Source organism: Triticum aestivum, chromosome 7B, assembly GCF_018294505.1.
Source record: "Triticum aestivum cultivar Chinese Spring chromosome 7B, IWGSC CS RefSeq v2.1, whole genome shotgun sequence".
In the NCBI taxonomy this organism is placed as follows: Eukaryota; Viridiplantae; Streptophyta; class Magnoliopsida; order Poales; family Poaceae; genus Triticum; species Triticum aestivum.
This window is the reverse complement of record NC_057813.1, coordinates 505,493,789-505,509,445: the sequence shown is the minus strand read 5'-3', so window position 1 is coordinate 505,509,445 and position 15,657 is coordinate 505,493,789.

Sequence of the window (15,657 nt, the reverse complement as noted above, 5' to 3'; positions counted from 1 at the left end):
TGTGTTGTTTTCCTGTTCTGGACGTTTTGCTAATTATCCAGGGAACTGCAGTTTTGCAGAAAACCCCTTGCACTTCATGCTTATAATAACTCCTCAACTGTGCATCGGATTAAAATGTTTTAAATAGGTAAAATGCTTAGAATTTCATCTAGTTTCATAATATGCCACTTTCATCCATGTTTAAAATGTTTAAAATGTTGTTTGTTTAAATTTGCTCAAATGCCATGCTAAAATGATTTATTTCATAACTAAATAACCGTAGCTCGGTTTTAAATAAACTTTATATGTAAATGGGGTGGAAAAATGCCTAGTTTAACATGGTGCACTTCATTTTGGAGTTTAACATCGTTAAAATTGTGTTTAGGGCAGAACAGTACCAAACTCAAAATATGCACATGGGGATTTTTCGGAATTGTTGTTCGTTGTTTCGGCCTCATTTAAATTTGCCTAGATAGGTAGTTTAATTATGCTTCACCCCTTTCCATGTTTAACAAAATTTAATATTGTTGGGTACATAAATAAGAGAGAACTAAATATGTCAATGTGGTGTTTCATCAATATGCAACTTGATGCATATTGAGCTCCACTTAACTTGTAGTATTGTATGTTTCACTTTGCCATGCCATGCTCTTTAAACCGGACATGCATCATACTTGATTGTGCATCATGCCATGATTATGCTTGTGTGTTCACCATATTGTTTGTTTCTTTCCGGTGTTGCTTCTTAGTTCTGGTAATGTTGCAATTGTGAGGATTTGTTCGACTACTCCCGTTCGTCTTCTTCATGGACTCGTTCTTCTTCCTAGCGGGATTTCAGGCAAGATGACCGCTACCCTGTATCTCTCTACTATCTGCTATGCTAGTTGTTTCGTTCTATCGCTATGCTGCGCTACCTATCACTTGTTCTTCAAGCCTCCCAAATTGCCATGTCAGCCTCTAACCTTTTCACCCTTCCTAGCAAACCATTGCTTGGCTATGTTACCGCTTTCCTTAGCCCCTCTTATAGCGTTGTTAGTTGCAGGTGAAGTTGAAGATTGCTCCATGATGGACAGGATTATGTTGGGATATCACAATATCTCTCATTTAATTAATGCATCTATATACTTGGTAAAGGGTGGAAGACTCGGCCTTATGCCTGGTGTTTTGTTCCATTCTTGCCGTCCTAGTTTCCATCATACCGGTGTTATGTTTCCGGATTTGGCGTTCCTTACGCGGTTGGGTGATTTATGGGACCCCCTTGATAGTTCGCTTTGAATAAAACTCCTCCAGCAAGGCCCAACCTTGGTTTTACCATTTGCCTCACCTAGCCCTTTTTCTCTTGGGTTTCCGGAGCCCGAGGGTCATCTTTATTTTAAACCCCCCCCCCCCGGGCCAGTGCTCCTTCGAGTGTTGGTCCGAACCGAGCTGCCTGCGGGGCCACCTCGGGGAAACTCGAAGTCTAGTTTTACTCATAGCTAGTCTCATCCGGTGTTGCCCTGAGAACGAGATATGTGCAGCTCCTATCGGGATTTGTCGGCACATCGGGTGGCTTTGCTGGTCTTGTTTTACCATTGTCGAAATGTCTTGTAAACCGGGATTCCGAGTTTGATCGGGTCTTCCTGGGAGAAGGAATATCCTTCGTTGACCGTGAGAGCTTGTGATGGGCTAAGTTGGGACACCCCTGCAGGGTATTATCTTTCGAAAGCCGTGCCCACGGTTATGCAGCAGATGGGAATTTGTTAATGTCCGGTTGTAGAGAACTTGACACCAGATCCGAATTAAAACGCATCAACCGCGTGTGTAGCCGTGATGGTCTCTTTTCGGCGGAGTCCGGGAAGTGAACACAGTTTTTGGGTTATGTTTGACGTAAGTAGGAGTTCAGGATCACTTCTTGATCATTGCTAGCTTCAGGACCGTTCCTTTTGCTCTTTTCTCGCTCTTATTTGCGTATGTTAGCCACCATATATGCTTAGTCGCTGCTGCAACCTCACCACTTTTCCCCTTCCTTTCCCTTTAAGCTTTGCTAGTCTTGATACCCATGGTAATGGGATTGCTAAGTCCTCGTGGCTCACAGATTACTACAACAACAGTTGCAGGTACAGGTTTTGCGATGATCATGACGCGAGAGCGATGTTTGCTTGTTTTGGAGTTCTTCTTCTCCTTCTTCTTCGATCAGGGGATAGGTTCGAGGTCGGCAGCCTGGGCTAGTAGGGTGGATGTCGTTTGAGTTTCTGTTTGTGTTTCATCCGTAGTCGGATGATGCTCTTATGTATTGTGATGATGTATTCGTGTGGCATTGTATGCCTCTTGTATGTATCCCCATCTATTATGTAATGTTGATGTAATGATATCCACCTTGCAAAAGCGTTTCAATATGCGGTTCTATCCTTGGTGGGACCTTCGAGTCTCTTTAGGATAGTATCGCATATTGGGCGTGACAAGCCACCTCCTGGGCCCACGTGTCATTCACCCAAAGGCAGTTGTTGTAAGTCAATGAAGCTGTGTCCCCCTCCGTGCCAGTGCAATATAGTCATCTCACCGAACCTCTAGTTGGGGCCAAACGAGAGAAGTTTGATGTTTACTAGTTTATTGGTCCCCTTTGCATTTTGCGCCAAGTTTTGACCTTTGATTTAAGTAATAAAATGTTAATGCATGTAAACAAAAATGTTGTGTAAGCCCCCTTACAAAAACCAAATAATCCTAAAATACTTAGGCACGGTGCATTAGCTCCCTCTTTGTTTCTTATTTACTGACATATCAACCAATGAGAGATGTGGGCCGTGCATGCTTTCAATGACTTGAGACTACCAAACATGACATGCAGTGTTTAGTTCATTGCATGTAATCCTATTAGTACTCTAGTTAGCAAAAAAACATTAAGTTCTCTCGCCGATAGGAATAAAACACCATGTATTTATTTTCAGAGGGAGTAGTACAATTTTTGTGACATGCATTACTAGATATTGCTAGTCAAATACTAAAATCCAGATGGACGTGGTAGTACTCCTAAATCCAGACGGTGGTGCTACTAGTACTAGTAGTAGTAGTACCAATGTAGTAGTAGGAGTACTAGCACTGTACTACCCGTTGGTCGAATTATTACGTGCTGCTCCTCATAGTGAAGTGACAAGACCCTGCGCCGGAGATGACACCTGAGTATAGGCGCCGTGTTCGGCATACCATAGTCAGCCTCACCGTCTGCAGTCACTATCATCATGGCTATAGAGCTAGCCTGCTTACAACTAGCCCTATTCGACATAATTTCCCATGCGTAGATGCCCGTGCATTGCACGGAACACCAAGATTGGGGGTGGACGGCTCCGGCAGCGGCCATCGCACCAGATTTTTCCATGGCCTTCTAGATGTGGTGGGGAGGAGATAAGGTTGATTGTGAGAGACAAGGAGTTGTTTGTAAATAGGGAACAAGTGCGGGCATCTTTTTGCAAAAATGGAGAAGCTTGGTTTGTATGCGTCAGATCTAGATCCAACGGCTATTGGTGAAAGATGGGAGGCACAACATCATCACCAACTTAGGACCTGTTTGATTCGCAGGATTTTGAAAACGCGGGAATAGGACACGGCAATATTACAAGTTTCAAACTGAAATTACAAATGTTAGGAGTAATGCTGCACCTACGAAGAGGGAATACTAGGAAGTTTACGTAAGAACTTTCGTTACTTTAGGTGGATGCATCATTATCGTACAAACTAAAATCCACCGCCCTGACAAGTCACTAATGGGAAAATAAGTTTTCGAGTCTCTGGCCACTTGATGTTTCAAAAACAAATTTAGCTTCTGCGGAGACTTTGTAATTTAGGCTTAGACGCTTGCGGTGATCAGCACGCCATTCATTGTTGCGCCAGAGAATGCCAAACCTCATTACCTTGAGCACACTTGCCTCTAGAACAAAGAACCTGGCCAAATTAATCTCAGATGTGCTACCTCGATAGTCGATCAAATCAATTTCTATAAGCTCAAGATCAAGGCATTCGATGAGATTGTTATAGTGCAGCACATTTTTCACTTTTGGGTCTTTTCTTATCTGCAAAAGAAGAGAACATATTAGAGCAGATGGCTACATAAGATTGTCGTGTCATCAAGAGGTACCAATATCATTCGCTCATACGATAGGGTTGGCTGGCTAGTGATATTTTTTCACTCTCTCTCTCTCTCTCTCTCTCTCTCTCTCTCTCTCTCTCTCTCTCTCTCTCTTTCTTTCTTTCTGTTTCCTCTCATTTAACTAGGAGCACGTGAAGAGCTTGGGCATTTGTTGCCTTCCACTACGTGGTCGATGCCATATTTCGCAAAAGTATGCCACATAATATGCATCGATGTCAAATCAAAAGATTTTGGCACCGCTCTCGCGATGTGAGAGAGTTGGCACCGCTGTGCACACAGACCCACATGTATAAACAAATCAATCAAACCAACTACACCAGCCTCTCACTCTCCCAAACACGTGTTTTTTATTGCCTCAGTCCTCTCTCTCTCTCTCCCACGCAGTGTTTTTTCATTGCATGAGTTAATTTGGCAGCGGAGCAAAGTAGGTGATCCAGATTGGGGCACCACGTGAGCAATGGAGGGGCATCGATACCAAATGCATCACAAGTGAATTTGGCACATGTTTTGGCCTACATAGCCCACTTTTGTACTCCCTCCGTCCCAAAATTCTTATCTTCAATTTTTCTAAATATGGATGTATCTAGTTACATTTTAGTGTTAGATACATCCGTATCTAAACAAATGTAAGACAAGAATTTTGGGACGGAGGGAATACTACCTCATATTTAGTATAAAATTTTGACCATAGATTTACCTAAGAAAATGCCAATGCATGTCACTAAAAATTACACCATTTGAAATTATGTTCAAATACAAATCCAACGATCTAGTTCTTAGTGACATGCATTAACATTTTGTCAGTTAAATCTATCGTCAAATTTTGATACTACAAAATTGGAAGAGTAAACCAGGACGGAGGTAGTACTTGCTCTTAGGGTAACCATAGAGTTACTGGAGTAGTCTAAGTTACTTTCCACTATGACTAGCCTAGGCTACTATAGTAGTACAGCATAAAAACGATGCAGGTGATCACGTGAGAAAAAATACTAAAAACATTTCTTTCGGTGTAGTGCGTAGATGCAGTTTTGAACACTACACTTGTCATCATAATTTGGGAAAATTACGAAAAAATTGAGCTATATTGTGATTACCATTTACTTATAGGAAAGAAGTTTCACCTCGATGAGTAGCTTCTCCGTGCACGGAAAGCATGTAAGGAATCCAATAACTTGATCCAGATTGGGGCCAATAGATTTTAGTGCTAAGATCTTCACTGTGTGCATGGACTGGGTCAAGCTTGTGGGAATCATTTTCTGGAAGACGGTCGTAAATACATCAAGAAGAAATTTAAAAATGTGAATTTCAAGAAGACGAAGAAGATGAGTGTTGTACCTTAATGATTACGGATCCAATAAAGAGTTTGGAGAATTTGGCAGACGAGTACACCAACGCTGTCAATTTCGGCGCGTCAATGACCCTGATTTTTGTTGGACCTTCTAGATCCGATACAAGCAATCTCTCAAGGAAAGGCGCATTCTCAATGACCATAACGTGGAACAGCTAGAGTGATCTCTTCCCAATTGATGTCTTGTTGCAGGGCCAGCAAGACACATAAATCCATTGGAGATTCATCGAGGCGATGTGGAGGCTAATGAACCCGTGGATCTGCTCAAGACGAAGGTACTCGAGCGCGGTACAGCTGCGGAGCAGGTGCTCCATAGCCTTCTTCGAGATGAAAATGTCGAAGAGGTCGAGCTGCTTGGGTTGAGGGAGAAGAAGGGCGGGCGCGGCATTAATCTGGGGAAGATAGTAGGAGCTGAAGCTGGCGCGGCGCAGCGTTGGCGTGAGGCGGAGCACGGACGGCGGCAGAGAACGACATCGTCCAGCTTCAAAGTTGAGCTCCTCGAGCTCATCTAGGGCGGGGGATAAGAACCACTCGTCGAACTTGGGTTGGACCTTGCAGTTGGTACTGAACATGCGGATGTCAAGGCATCTGGCTGGCCCAGGGTGCGATGAAAGGATCTTGGAGACTGCGGCCATGCGTTTGCAATCCCCGTCGCAGAGGCAGCTGTCGACGGTGAGGTTGAGGGGGCTGCAGCACCAGAGGGGGCACCACCGCCGGGAGAGCAGGGCGGTCCGCACGGCAGATTTGGTGGGGAGGAGGCCGATGATGATGAGCAGCATGTCGTCGGGGAAGCTGCTGATGAAGTCCAGGCTCGCCGGATGCGGTTTTGGCTCGAGCCGCCTCTGCTTGTTGGCTGCCTCGCCATCCATCTCAACCAGCGACGACGCTGGTGTACACGTGTGCTGGTGTGTGTTGTGTGTTGGGTGTGCGCGAGTGCGTCCTTCTGTGCATGCCGCCGCGCAACGGTGAATTGTGTGTGAGTGCGTCCTTTGCGCGCAAGAAGTTTGTCCTCAATGCGCCCTCAATTTACTAGCGTGCGGGGTGCTACCCCGAGTGGTTTCAACTTTGTTTACTTCACCACATGTCAGATGGGCCTCTAGTTTACTTATTTTCACCCACTGCCACATGGGCCAGCACACGAAGATACAGAACACGAGCTGACAAGGCAGCATGTGGATTGGTTGACCGGTCAACTAAACAATATACGGAGCTATACGCTGACACAGTGAGCGTATAATCTGTCGGTATAGAGAGTTTGAGTGAGAGGGGAGGCCCGTGAGAGATAGCAGAGAGAGAGAGAAAGAGCTACTCCCTCCGTTTGATAATGTAGTTCCAACATTTTTTTAAGTCAAACTTTTGAACTTTGACCAAGTTTATAAAGAAATTACTTATATGTACAATACCAAAGATAAATGATAGTATGAATTGAGTACATGTTGTGATGAATCTAATGATCGTTCCAGATGTAAATGTTTTTCTCCACATATACCTAGTCAAACTTTTCTGAGGTTTGACTTTTCAAAACATCCATATGCTTATGGATGTGACAGAGTCCCTAACTAGAGAGAGAGAGAGAGAAAGAGAGTGAAAAAGTGTGTGTGCGTGTGTGAAAGAGACATGGACAACACACGATAAAAGTAGAGAAAAAGCGTGCATGTCTTATGCAAACATATCACACATGCATCTTCGACAACGGAGGGAAGGTGAGGAGATAGTGTGTGGTTGTTTGGAACCGAGAGAGCAAGACCCCTAGCACGTGGCCAAGAGGGGTCTGACAAACAAGGGAGAGAGGTCGAGAGAGACGTACGGAGAAAATGCAGACATGGGGAGGAGAGAGTGTATGTTTGTCATAGAGAGATCCCCTAGAGATCGTGATGGGACTACATGGGTGGGAGATCGAGTGACAAGGTGTGTGCGCGATAGAAGATGCCCCGAGAGATATCGAGAGAGACATATGGATGGATGGAGACAATGCGTGTGTTCCTGATGGCTAGTAAGAGATAATCATACTTAGGAGGGCAATACTAGGGAAAGCCTTATACACAGAATCTTACCAGTAGCGCTTGTTAAAATGAGGCGCTACTGCTACTTAGCAGTAGCGCATCGGCTAAAACTGCGCTACTGTTACCCCCTTAGCAGTAGCGTAGCAGGAACAGAACGCGCTACTACTATAATTGCCACACCGTTCCCGACGTGCTAGGTATAGTAGTAGCGCCCTTCTAGAAACAGCGCTACTACTACCGATTTTAGCAGCAGCGCGTTTTTCCTCCCCACACTACTGTTAAAGCTATTTTCACCTAACCCCCCGCGCGGCCTGATTCCCTCTCCTCTGCTTCCTCCCCCAATTCCCCACTCTCTCTTCTCCCCCTCGTCGCCTCCGCCTCGCCGCCGTATCCCCCGACCCTGCCTCACCACCGTCTCCCCCGACCCTGCCTCGCCGTCGTCTCCCCTGGCCCCGCTCGCCACCGTCTCCCTCGACCCGCCTCGCCGCCGTCTTCCCCGACCCCGCCTCGCTGCCGTCTGCCCCGACCCCACGTCGCCGCGCCTCGGTGTCGCCGTCTCCCCCGACCCCATCTCTCTCCCCGCCCTCTGTAAGCACTCTCCCCTTCCGATCCCTCTTGTTTGCTTAGTATGAACCCTAGCTATTCAGTGCTAGTTAGTATGAACCCTAGGCTATTTTTAGTGCTAGTTAGTTAATTATAATTAGTATTAACCCTATTTAATTAGGTAGTACAAACCCTAGTTAAAAAATGGATACTTATATGGTAATTAGGGCAGTAGTTCCTAGGTACTAATTAGTTAGTAAGAACTAGGTACTAATTAGGTACTGGAATATTTTTATTTATAGTAAGTTTATTTTTAGTAAGAACTAGTTGAATTAATAGAACTAGTTAGTAAGAACTTGTTGCTATTTTTTAGTTAAAGCAATTTTTCCCGCCTCGACGTGGACGATGCCTATCCCGCATCCTCGTCGTCGAGTCGGCGGAGGACGACACCTGCTTGACCAGATGGGCCATGTCTGGGACTGGGCTCCGCCGGGGTGGTACTGGGAGGCGCTACCTACCGGGGGCGCAGGTTGGTGAGGAGCCAGCCTGTCGTTGACCCGAACCTTCTTTGGTGGCGGTCGTGTGGGCCAGTGATGGTCCAGAGGCTCGAGGACTCCGCGGAGGTGGTGCGTCACCGTGTCAGTGAGGAGGACGCGCACGTCCGTTGCTACTTGTTTGCGTTGGAGCACAGGTTCTCCAGGGATCTCACTGGAGCTATGATCCCGTGATGGTTCCTTCTCTGTGGGTGTCCACCGGCCGCGCCGATACCCGTCGTGTGCTAGGGTTTTAGTTGTATTAGTGATGTTATATGTATGACACTATTCATCATGTATTAGTGATAATATTCAACGATGTACGGACGCATGAGATGATTTACTTTTGCTTATTGAATGCATGCTAATTTGATTCCTATAAGATATTTTGAAATATATATCTTGTGTTGCTCAATATCCAAGTGGCCGGTCATGTTTGCAGGTTACACCTCCGAGTGGCCTATGTTTTGCCGGAGTGTTGATTCATTTCCGTTCCGGCAAATTTCAGGCACTCGATATGTCCTATTTTAGCAAAGGTCATGCCGGATTTTTCCATGAATTTTGGCATGACTTGTGCCAGAATATGTAGGAAATATCGAGTGCCCCGAATTTGTGTGTTGAGTATCCTGGTAGTTGTCTTCGATCGATTTTCAATTAATGTTTTAACTATGAACATAGGAAATGTCTGACGACGAAAAGGATTTCGGTATTTGCAAATGCTGCGAAGATGAGCGCGGCCTGTGCGACGGAATCTTCCTAGATGATGATAGGCGCTTCAGCATCAAGCTGGACGAGAACTTCAAAGTGGATACAGTAAGTCACAGCGACAAGTGTTTTTTTGTAATTAAGCATGACATTTGCTTCATTTGCTTCAACTTATAATTTAAGCATGACAACTCTTTTTTTACTATTCTACTAGCGTATCCCCTGCCATGCAAGAGTTTTTGTATTGGATAAGATAGGTTTCAGTCGTACTATGGAGGAAAAGAAATTTTACTTGAAGACCGAGCATGGTTATATTTTCAACGTAAAATTATACAATTCAGACGACTACACCTATTTTGGATGCAAAACATGGCGAGCACTATGCAAGACTTATGCATTTGAGCCTGATATGGTTATCACCTTTGATATTCGTCCGGAAGATGATATTGAAGGTAATACCAACATCTGGGTCGATGTGCAGACGCCTCCAGTTATACCATTATGTAAGTTTCTCAACCATATTTATGTCTTTGATATTGTTTATTCAAAAATAGTTGACAACTAATTTGTATTGTCATCTTATTTCGGTGCAAGCAAACATGTCCAGCGCTTGATAGACAGGACCGTATACTGTGCCGGGGCTGAACTCAACTGCGAGGAGCTCAGCCATTATGTTTCATGGCTTGCGAATCTTGATACTGTCAAGACAAAATTTCTTCCTACATTTAGAAATGTTAGTACTGAAAACGTGCGACCAATAGTGTTTGTAATGAACTACGGTCACATCTATTTAGGAAGGATGGTAAGATTTTTACTATTTGTCCTCAGTGCATCTTTTCCATACATTATTTTTGAAGCTAAACTTCATTGCTAAGTATGTTACCATATGATGTTCTTCAATAGGGACTCCCGATGAATGTTGTGCCTTATGGGATCGAGACTAAAGGTACCATGAGTATTATTAGCTTACGGCCAAGATATCCTACAGATTACTCTAGTGCATTCAAGATTAGCGACGGATGCTTAATAGTGCAAGACTGGACCAAATATGTGATGGGGGAGCGTAGACAAGTACTAGGGGGCAGCAAGCAGAAGCGCAGCCCACGATAGGAGACAGGTTCATCTGCATGCTCCAACTTGATCAAGGAGGAGAGCTACACATGTTTTATGTTATTTTACCTGAGAGAGCGCAGCAGGAGTGATTAGCTAGCTAGAAATGAGTTTGAAGATGATGATGTGCTACACTATTACTATGATGATAAAATAGCTAGTGTTAGTGGTAATGACTATGATGATTATTATTAGCTAGTGTTAGTGGTGATTAAATAAATACTGTTGGTGGTAATGACTATGATGATGATTAAATAGCTTGTGCTGGCGGATTAGATTCAAGTGGAGGCAACATGTGGTGCACATCGAAAGTACTACTAGTCCAAACTAGATCAAGTTTGGATTAGTAGTATACTTTTGACATGCACCACATATTGCCTCCACTTGAACCTAATCCACCTTCATTTGACACACTGTTATGGACATAATGATGTAAACCTCATAACTGGTATTGTACCAATATTTGTACGATGGCACATAAATACACTAAAAATAAAAAAATAAAAAAAGAATACTAGTAGCGATGGAGAGAAAACATGCTGCCAGTAGTTACATTAGCAGTAGCGTGGGAGTGAACAAACGCTGCAACTATTTGTCCTAGCAGTAGCGCGTGCGGGCACGCGTTACTGCTAAGCAATAGCTGTAGCGTCTTATTAGTAGCGCGCCTACCCGCGCTACTAGTGAGCACAAAACCAGCGCTACTGCTAGGTTTTTCCCTAGTAGTGGCGGCGGGAGTGCTTGCGCCTATGATGGAGTGAGGGATTATGGTACTTAGGGGGGTGCGTGTCACATGGAGAGAGAACAAGGGCGGAGAGTGTTGGATGGGTCTATATGTATAGCGCGAGCGAGACATGTGTATGTGTGAACCAGGGAGATATAAGGCCAGTTTGGCTTGCGTCCTGAGTATCTTTTGCCTAGCCTGGGGTTGTGGCTGGATTTCATGCACGCTTGTTTGGTTGCTACCCTGTGAAAAAGAAAGCCCACCTAGCCTGGGTTCCCTTGCACTTTAATTAGCCTGGCTGAACTCCAGACACTGCAAGTAGCCTGGCCCAGGCGACCGATTTTGAACGTCTGGCCGTGCCTGGTCGTGCGGCCACGAGGCTACCAGCAACATGGATGGATATTAGCATTAAATAATTGATGCATGGATTGATTGATGGGACGTTGATGCTTTGCCTGGCCTAGGCATGAACCAAACGCTTCAGCACCACACAAGCCTGGCCAGGCAGAAATATTTTACATCTCACATCCACACCAGGCAGTATCGGCCATCAAGGTATGAGGGTCAGGTCATGAACCAAACTGACCAATAAAGTTTGAGAGAGATTGAGGAGCCCCGATAAGGCTGAGTGGTGCGTCAGATAGCTGAGAGGGGGAAAGAGATATTCCATCCGCTCGATAATGCAGTGCATGTAAATTTTTTAGAAGTCAAACTTTGGAAACTTTGATCAGGTTTACGCAAATGTTATTTATATCTACAATACCAAAGATACATCATACAAAACTACATCTCATGGTGAATCTAATGGTATATGTTTGTTGTACTAGATGTAATTCTTTTTCTCCATGTACATGGTCAAACTTTGTGATGTTTGACTTTTCAATAAATCTATATGCTATGGACCGAGGAGAGTGCCTCAGTCGAGACAGATCAAGTGCGTGTGAAGGAGAATGAGTAAGTGTGCAAAAAGAGTATGTGTGTGAAAGAGAAAGTGACAACAAACGATAAATTAGAGAGAGTGTGTGTTTTTCGTTTCTTATGCGAACATATCACGCATGCATCTCCGAGATGGAAAAGCGAGGCGAGGAGATACACGAAGATAGCTAGTGTGTGATTGTTTGCAACGGAGAGAGACACCCCTGTAGCACATGTCCAATAGAGGTCTGGCCAACAAGGAAAAAAGGTCGAGAGGGACACATGGATGGCATGGACGCATGGGGAGGGAGAGAGGGTGTGTTTGTGATAGAGAGATCCCCTCGAGATCGTGAGGGGACTATATGGGTGGGAGATCGAGGGAGTGCGTGCGCGATAGAAAGATGCCTCGAGAGAAATCGAGATAGACCATGCACATGTTTGTGATGGAGACTAAGATTAGCTAGTCATATACATATAGGGGGGACTGCGTGTGCCTACAATTGAGTGAGAGACCATCATACTTGGCTAGCTGGGCATGAGATTGTGTGTGTGTGCGTGTGAGATGGAGAGAGAACGAGGGAGAGAGATAGAGTTTTAGATGGGCCTATCGAGTGCGAGTGAGATATGCATGTGTATGTGTGACCCAGGTGGATGGAGAGTTTGAGAGAGGGGGGAAGAGCTCCGAGACGACATAGTGGTGCGTGAGAGAGTTACGGGCAAAGAGCCAAGGAATTTGTGTGCGTACGATGAGTGCACCCAAGATATCTAGCTTGGACTAGCTAGAGTATCATACATAGTGTGCGAGAGAGACCTATAGATGGTGTATATATGCATGCGAACTAGAAAGACCCCCCCCCCCCCACAGAGAGAGATGGAGAGAAAGGGAGAGGGACCAACAAGGTTTTTGTGTCGGATGCGTGCGACAGAATTGAAGATTGTCGGCGAGAGAGAGAGAGAACAGGAGTCCGGGAGAGGGGGAGGTCGCGTTTTATGCATCAAAGACTGATATAAACCATGTTTCGATATAAACTTGCATTCAAATATTTAAATTGGAGAACATGTTGTCTGCAATCCACACATGAACAGATATATGCATATATCAAACAAGTTCATTAATTTGACTTTCAACATGTTCATGGAGTACTATAATACTGTACAACATGCTACTCGATTGAGGTGTTCAATTTTGGATTTAGTTCACTATTTTGACCTACTGAACGAGCTATTTCATTGAATCGAGATATTTCATTTTGGGTTTGATTCGCGTTTTTGAGTGGGTCAACTATTTGTCATATAGTAAATCGCTAGCAACGAGCATGTAAAAACACATTACTCCCGAGCATCATCTCTCCATCTAAAAAAGAAGTGGCAAGCTAATATTTCAAAATTTGATTCGAATCGACTTGGTAAGGTAGACGTGGATGCTCGTTCTCCCAAAATTTGAACGAACCGTTAAACATCCTCTCTGCTCGGTGGAATTCACCCGAGCAAATAAATGGGAGACGCGAAATTACCGTCCTATGTGGGACACGCATCAATTGGCCCGTTGTACATCGAGGGTAGGTTCGTAACTTCATCCAAGCGCGCCTTCTCCTCGGCCGAAATGACATGTGCCGAATAATTCATAAACCATGGTCGGCAAAACACGCTCTCCTCGCCCGAAATAGCTCGCGCCCACTATTTCAAAACACGCTCTCCTTGCCCGAAATCGCTCGCGCCCACTATAGTTCAAAACACGCCCTCCTCGCCCGAAATCGCTCTCGTCCACTATTTGGGGAGAAGCAAAGTTACTCTACTATCCCCAACTCTCAGTACACAGACCTAAGCCGAGAAGCCTATAGGCAAGGTTAGAACTGTAACTCCCCCTCACATTTCAGACAAATGCGTCCGTAAGACATGGTTCCACTCCCCTCCCAATCCACCCGACCCCATTCATACCTCGTGGGCGCCAAATCACCTTCTCCCCGGGAAGCTCCCTTCTCCCGAGCCGCGAAACCTTAGCCCCACCTCCATGGCGCCCCCACCGCACCAATTTCACCGCCGCCCTCCTCCCTAATGCCAGAGACGCTGTCCATTTGCCGCCGTGCACTGGGTCGTGTGCCTCTTACTCCGTGCTGCTGGTGCTGCCTCGACGACGGCCACGTGAACCATACCGGAGCCGATTCACCCCCGCTGTTGTTCACGGCGCCAGAGCGGCTCCAACTTCGGATCCGTCCAGAGTCCTGGCGCTGCTTCCGCGTAGCCGTCGACCGTCGCGACATCGCTCTTTCCCTGCCGCCGGTCGCCACCGCAACCGCGCCGGCCTCACCGACTCGGCAGCTGGACCTGCCTACTTCACCATGCCGCCAGATAGGTCGCACCCTCATCTCAAATCACTTTATTTAGGCGTCAGTTGTCTGAATTTTTATTCTGGGCCAATCGATTCCCAATGGGAAGCAGCACCCCTCGAGGCGGCGGAGCTCCTAGGCTGCCGGTTGGCTGGTGTCTAACGTAAGGGTGCGGGGCCGCAAGTTCGCCGCGGAAGCAGCGCTTAGATGGCTATCTTTTAGAGTTGCGTGGGTTGAAGGTACTGCCGCCGCCGGATCTGGATGACGGGGAGTCTTTGTGGATTGGCCCAGGGGCGGCGCAACCACGGCAGTGCGGTGGGGCGGGGAGCGGGGTTTTGGCCGGGGCCACGGACGGCGGAGGCAGGCTGCTCTACCGTTGGTCGCTGGCTCTTCGGGGAAGATTCCGAACAGTGTCAGCCGGGAGGCACAAGACGGCCATCAAGCCATCCGGCGTAGATCGGACAGTACCAAAATAAAATAAAATCGTGTGACCCCAATTTAGTCTTCAGTCAACAGACGTGTGACCACTCTCGTACCTTGCTGTTGATCTCTTAGTGTATTTCTTCAGATCAAAGAGATATGTCGTTCTTAACATTATGCATTATCTTCATCTTCAGACACACCGTCTTCCGACTCACCGCAGCTGCTCCAACAAGGGAAGCATACACCAGAAGGGAGCTATAGTCCCCACTCAACAGTTCCCTGCATCGAATGCGCGTGCCCGACATGGACAGCCACAACAACTGCAGGGCCATCGACAAGTCAGCACATGATGCTCACTCCTATGGATGGCAGCCAGATAGGTTGTACCCTCATCTTACTTGTGTGCAACATTTATGGCGTTGTTATTCATCTAAGCATGGAAAATAGATCATCACATTTCACTGTATATTCATGCTGATCTCTTACGGGTCTTGTTCAGGAGTTCACGTTGTTCCATAGTTCAGCTAAGATACTTGTTCTTTAGGTAACGTTGTTCCATAGTTATCATCCATCAGCCAATGCTATCCCACAGGCTGGTGATTATAGTATTATACCACTTCTAGTATTACCTATGTTGTTCTTTAATACTTTTGTGTGCCATCTAGTTAATCTCGAGTACAAACGATACATATTCTGTAGCTTTCATCTGTGTTCTCCCTTTAGTTTATGAGACCTGTTGCTGCTAGTTAACCCCAGTCCTACTATTTATGTCGTCTCCTACAGGCACTCATTACATAAATCTAACTACTAGTTGTCTTCCATGCATGTCAGATATAATTGCACACACTGATATATCCACAAGAACCTCACGGAGCAATGTAAAGGCCAATAAACTTGATGTCAATGATACCCAATATGATGGAACATGTA